We start from the raw sequence: 6592 nt of genomic DNA on the forward strand, positions 1-6592 counted from the left end.
GGCCATTTTTCAATTGCAACTATTCATTTTAAGAAAAAAAAAGTAAAAGACCATTTGGGTTGTTGCTGTAGAAATGTTCTTATATAAACTATATTTTTATTGTATGTCAAATATACTAATGTTTATCATCTGAATTAACAAATATAAATATAAGGGACAGATAAATATGATAAAATACATAATTTAAAAGTATTCCTTAATTCAAAGACTTGTGAAGGTGAGTTGTATCTTTTGATCTAAAAAAAAAAATACTTCCACAAATGACATATTTTTTATAAAGAAACCCCTAATAGGGCATAAAAAGTTAATTTAATAATATTCAATGTCATTACATTGAGATGCCAAGATTAATTAGAAAAGGTGTTTGATCACAAAAACACTATGAACTTTCTCCCCCCCTTTTTCATGATGAATTTAAATACGCACTTGATAAAGGACAACAAAGAGGGAGAAGAAAATTATGTATGCTTTTTTTTGAGAATGTTATAAAGACAAGCATAATTAACTGCATATTTATTAAGAAATCCTTTATATTTTCTTATTTCTTCTTATGACCAATATGACTTTGTGTTTGTAAAACAAAGCCATTGTTAAATTTACATAATTGAACAAGAGCCTGTAATTCTATTTATTAAATTAAACAAGAAAGTTTATTCACCTTTTGATATTCACCTGTATCTAAATTCCACAGTGTATAACCCAAAGTCTATTAGTTTGGGCTGGGGAGAGATAGAGGATTATGGGAAAAGCGTATGAATATTGATATTCACTAGGAAGTCAACCATGCAGCCATCATCCGTGGCACAGTACTCAGTAGTCACCTCATCTGCTCTGATAGCTCCCAAGCACAGAACAAAATCCAAATAGTTCAACTATACATAAGTTTGGTGGAGATGATCATGGTGCAGTGCCTGCTACTATGTGCTATGTGTTATCTGGGTATGGTGAGGTCATTCATTGTTTTCCAATGAGCCAATTCTCTGCCTTTGTCTCAACCAACTCGGACTGGCTTTGCCTAAGATAGTGGCACCTTCTATCTTAGGGAAGGCGGATACTTATCCTAAACCGAGAAACATTACAGATCTATTGCCACCATGACAATTCCATTGCATTTGGATAGTAATTGACTTAGGAAACAGCATGTAAGTCAGTTCTGGGCAATAAAATGTAAGGTAAAATCTTTGGATTGGGGGGCATGGTGGGAGAAAGTTCTGGGAAATATTTTCCTCTCAGGAAAAAAATAAATAAATCTGAAGTCTTGTGAAGAGAAAATCTAGTGCCATTTTTCTTCTTGCCTCAAATTGGTATTGGTGTAAGAAGATGTTGCCTGGAGCATAGCATAATTATAACTAAAAGGTGACAAGCTAAAAGATTGAGGATGGGAGAATAATAAAATAGAAACAATTGCTGTACCAAATGTAGATCCTACACCCACAATTTTATTTGAGATCATTTATTAGATTATCAGCTAAATTTGAAGCTTACTGGACAGATGACCCCTAAAGTATTTTTTTTTCATTATTTTCAAGTATTTTTCAGTATTGAACTTGTTTCAATGTCTGTTTCCTGTTTCTTAAATGCGATGAGATACCCATTTTTAAGCTCCTTATGAGCAGAATTAGCCTTTGATGAAACTTTCCAGTTAGCTAAATTTCCCTTAAGAATCCCTTTATTCCACCTGCCTCCCATCCCATCCTCAGCTCTGGCTCACCTGCATCCTGCTTTCTCCCACTACCAAGATGCACCCACTCTCTTTCCTTCACCAGAAACTTTCCTTAAGACAGAAGGATCTGATAGCATTCATTCCCTCTTTAGTGTGAATGCAAACCATTTTTCTTCTCTCAAAATTATTTACATTTTGCTTTCTGTCTTAATGTGGAAACATATTTTATCTTTAGTATGTGAACATCATGAACATAATATCAGTGACTTTTATTTATGAGTATAAAGTTTCATTCAAGAATCCAGAAAGATAAGAAGTTTACTTACCCTACCTATATATGTATGAGGTAAGATGGGCCATGTAAGTGATTCAATCTGAAACTGTTTTTAGATATTTCAATAGCTTCCTGATGAAATAAAGAATTAGTTGTTTGTGTTTTAAACAATTAAGATCAATGGATAAATACATAAAGGACATTTATTTTTACTCAAACAAAAAACTGGAGAAAATAGCTTTTACTGAGCGTATCTAGATGGGACACCAACAAATGTAAATCTTCAGAGAAGCCTGTGCTTCCCTTAATCACAGGATCTCATATTTGGAAATGAGCTGATATGTTCCACAGATTACCCTCTCACTAACTTAGGAGGTTTTTTGTTTGTTTGTTGTTTGTTTTGTTTTTAATATAAAGAAGCTGCCAACTAGTGAATCTGGACTCTGCATAGACATTGCACACTTTACTCCTTTATACTGTCACAATAATCTTGTGAAATAAGTGGTAGCTATACATTACTCAAATGAGAACCTCATGGTTCAGAGAGTTTAATTAGTTTATGATTGTACAACTTGTAAGTATCAGAGCTGGATTTCAAACCCATGCCCTGGAACCAAGTTCTTCCTACTACTCTTTGCAGTCACATTTTAAAAGCAGAAATGTCCAGGAGGCATCCGTGGGAATGCATTTCACAGAATAATAGACTGCATTTAGAGGCCCTTGTTTTTTTTCCCCCCCATATATTTAAAGATCTATTTTCCCACTGAGAAATTAAACATGTTCCTTGAGGATCAGGGCTGTGACTGCACTTTGTGAAGACACCCTGTTACTTGAGGCAGAACCTTGGGAGATCCCCAGGTACATACATGTTCCTCACTTCTTGCATGAGATGAGCATGTAAAGGGCTTTAGGATAAGACTGCCTTAACACTATTTGTTTTCCAACATAGAGTACAGTGTCTGACCACAGAAACATTGCTCAGTAAATAAATAGTGTGGTGATATCTTCCTGTTCTGTGCTTTTCCAGATCTGAAAGAATTTACATTAGCATGGATCTTTCATTTCCATAATTCCAACCGTGCTGTATTTTCTGGCTCAGCCTTCAGAGATTGGCAGAGTTTTGCAGAATGAGCACTACTTAAATAAAGTTGGAGATTAGGGGGGGAATCATCTCATTTCCTTTACCCGAGCAGTAAGCTGACAATCCTCAAAGAGTTGAGATAGACTTGAAACCCAATATATTGAAGTGAGATATTAGGAAATTATTCTACCTGGAATCCTTCTTGACTTAATGAACAGTTAAATTTCATTCTTACTTTGAATTTGCAGAAGTGAGTGAGCCCAATTGCTCTGAGCTTCCTTCTTTGGAATATCTTCTAAAGGCAATAATTTAGTAGGAAAGTAATTGCATCTTATTGTTGGAGAAATTCTGCCATTGTGGATTATCAGTATGCTTCGTGGAACATTAACCACTGACAACAATAAAGGACATTTTGTGAAGACAATAAAGACCATTTGTAAAATGACTTCCCTCAAGAAATTAAAGCCAGGCTTTGCAGAGAAGTAAGCCTTGGTTCAAATATTGTGTTGACACTTACAACTGGGGTGGTGTTTTGGGGCAGTTTCATCTTTCTACCTTTATTTTCTGTTTCCACAAAGCTACAAGAGTGATATTTACTTCACCAGTAGGTTACAAAGATTAAATAAGATTATATGCCTGTGGAGTTGCTAGCGTAATTCCTAAGACATATGCAATACTTTGCAAATGTTGCTTTTTCACAGTGCTAAATAAAATAACATCAGTTTGTTGATATAACTTTTTAATTTGATAAAGAGAAGATGACTTGACCGAAACGTTGCTGACTATATTGTGTGACCTCGGGAAGTTCATTTAATCTCTTAGAAAACTCACGTTTCTCATCTGTTAATGAGGAGAATAGTTACAAATTTTAATGGTTATCAGTAAAATAAAGTTGGTATGTGTCATTAACACAGAACTTGATACACAGTAGGCATGTAAGGCAGACCTGCTCTTAGCTAAGTGTTATTGTCAAAGACATCACTGGTGACATTGAGAAGCTCACTCTGAAATGCATCACATCTTTCTGAGAAACCAGGCTTGGTCTAACAGAAAGGCTCCTGGTCAGGGGGCCATGTTTCCTCCTAGTCATTTTGACACTATTCTTTATTGGTGTTTTTGTGATCTGCCTGCATAGTTATTTTAGTCATTATGGTCATTTTAATACTCATAGGTTTATATGGCATGCTTACTCAAAATTTTAAAAGTGGGTATTTGTCCCTCTTGGAAACATAAAAATCTGAGTTTGTTTCACTGGTTATCTTCTGTGTCAGATCCTACCATCATATGAAATAATGAATTAAAAAACTCTTCTTATTGCATAAATAAATACCCATTTTATTAATTATTGCAAAGGCAAATAGTATAGAAGGTGTGCTGAGTGGTAGCTGCCCTATAATTCTCTGCCCTAAGAATGGGGAGCTGGATTAAATGCCTCTCTTAAGGTGACTTCTGCATGAACTTCCACCCTCTTTCTTTCAAGCTAGATAGAGGTTACATCTAAGCATCTTGACCATGATTATTAGTCCCAAAGGATTATCATAAAACAAATGTCTAATTTAAAAGTGTTGGGAGGGGGCTCCTGGGTGGCTCAGTCATTAAGTGTCTGTGTTCAGCTCAGGTCATGGTCCCAGGGTCCTGGGATCGAGTCCCGCATTGGGCTCCCTGCTCCACGGGAGGCCTGCTTCTCCCTCTCCCACTCCCCCTGCTTGTGTTCCCTCTCTCGCTGTGACTCTCTCTGTCAAATAAAATAAAATAAATTTAAAAAATAAAAGTGTTGGGAGTTTATAAAAACAGTCACATAGAGCCTTGGTATTTTATAAATATGAAAATAAACACATCAGAGTTTGCATTTTTAAACCTTGAGAAATCCAAAAGACAATATGGTAGCTCCAAGAAAGCATTCTATCTAAACTTCCCAGTCCAGCATGGACAGACAATGCTTTTTACCTTTTATTTCTTCTTCTTCTTCTTTTCTTCTTTCTTCTTCTTCTTCTTCTTCTTCTTCTTCTTCTTCTTCTTCTTCTTTTTTCTTCTTCTTCTTCTTCTCCTTCTCCTTCTTCTTTTTCTTCTTCTTCTTCTTTTTTGTCTGTTAGGCTTTATCATGCTCTTATCTAACCATACCCCTAGCTTTGGAAGAGAAGCAAGAATCATGGCAGTTACAAGCACAGGTTTTAGAGTTAAACAGATATACTCTGAAATCTTGATCTAACACCTAGAAATTGGGGAACCTTGAGCAATTTACTTACCCTTTGAAGCTTGTTTCTCTCATTATAGAATCAGAACAACAGTGATTATTGAAAAAGGTTTCTGTGTGGATCAAATGAGGTAATATATTTAATATTTCTGGGTCAGTGCTAGAATACAATAACTGCCAAACCAATGGTATTAAAAGTGTTGTTATCATTATTATTATGAAGTTTATCAATTTGAAGAAGGAACTGATAGTGGAAGAAAAAGAAAAAGGAAGATTGTTATACAGGTAATCTAGCCAATCTATAGGTCATTCAATCTCCCAAAACAAATGTTAGTACCAGTTAAAAAGTATATTATGACAAGGCCTCTTAAGGCTTTATGTAAATGAGACCCTATTGACACTGTGACAGACACACACAAATGGACAAATTCCACTTAACTTGTGAAATGTAATCTGTGACAAGCATTTGGGAGGAAGCTATGGTTTACGTTTCTACCGTGCAGCTATATTACAGAATTGGTCATTCTGGTATTCATCTACTATATGAAGTAATATAATTTTTCTTCATGTTAAAGATGTCCTCATTTTATTCTCAAAACTTTGATTCTTGTTGGCATTACCAACATCAGGTAATGACTGACAAATGTACCTAAATGAATTTTGTAGAATAACTCCTCCTTCAAAGCCCCACTATCATGCTCAAGAAAGGACTCTCTTCTCAGAATGTTGGCTGCTTCACCAATCACAGGTGGAGATGACTTGGGATACCATGTCCCACCTGCCTTGCTAAAATGAATAAACTCTTGAGTAAGTTTTAAGAGGAAGGATACATCCTCAATTTAAAAACAAAACAAAACAAAAGTTTGAAGAGCTTGGGCTTGGCAAAATATAATTACTCAAGTTGGAAAAGGGCCAAAATACCAAGTTTAACAATCATGACTAAAAAAGCTATATATGTCTTGGGACATTTTTAATGACCACTTTTTTTGCAGCATATTAACATCCACTCTCAATTCCCAAGCCCCCAAGGTGGGAAGCATTGCATAGAAAGGGTCCTCTCAACATCTTTTGGTAGGGTCTGTAGCAAAACTGGCAGATGGTTGAAATACTTCAAGGACAGAGATGTTATGCTCCCAAGGACCATGGTATCTGCAAGAGAGAGAAATCTCTAATCTCAGAGATGAGGCACCTTCTGGAAACTTATTCTCAAGTGTCCAAAAATGTTATTGGCTATTTTCATCATCACAAATGTGTCCAGGCAAGATGATGTCTGATGTCACCTTTGTGCCTCCCCTGGGCTGGACTGAGTAGGGGAGGATGTTGAGGAAGAGCCAGTCTGTCAGGCTCTGCTGTGCATTCATGCAGATCCAGAGTAATATC

This window comes from Phoca vitulina, unplaced genomic scaffold (genome assembly GCF_004348235.1).
Source record: "Phoca vitulina isolate PV1807 unplaced genomic scaffold, GSC_HSeal_1.0 scaffold1, whole genome shotgun sequence".
Classification (NCBI taxonomy): domain Eukaryota; kingdom Metazoa; phylum Chordata; class Mammalia; order Carnivora; family Phocidae; genus Phoca; species Phoca vitulina.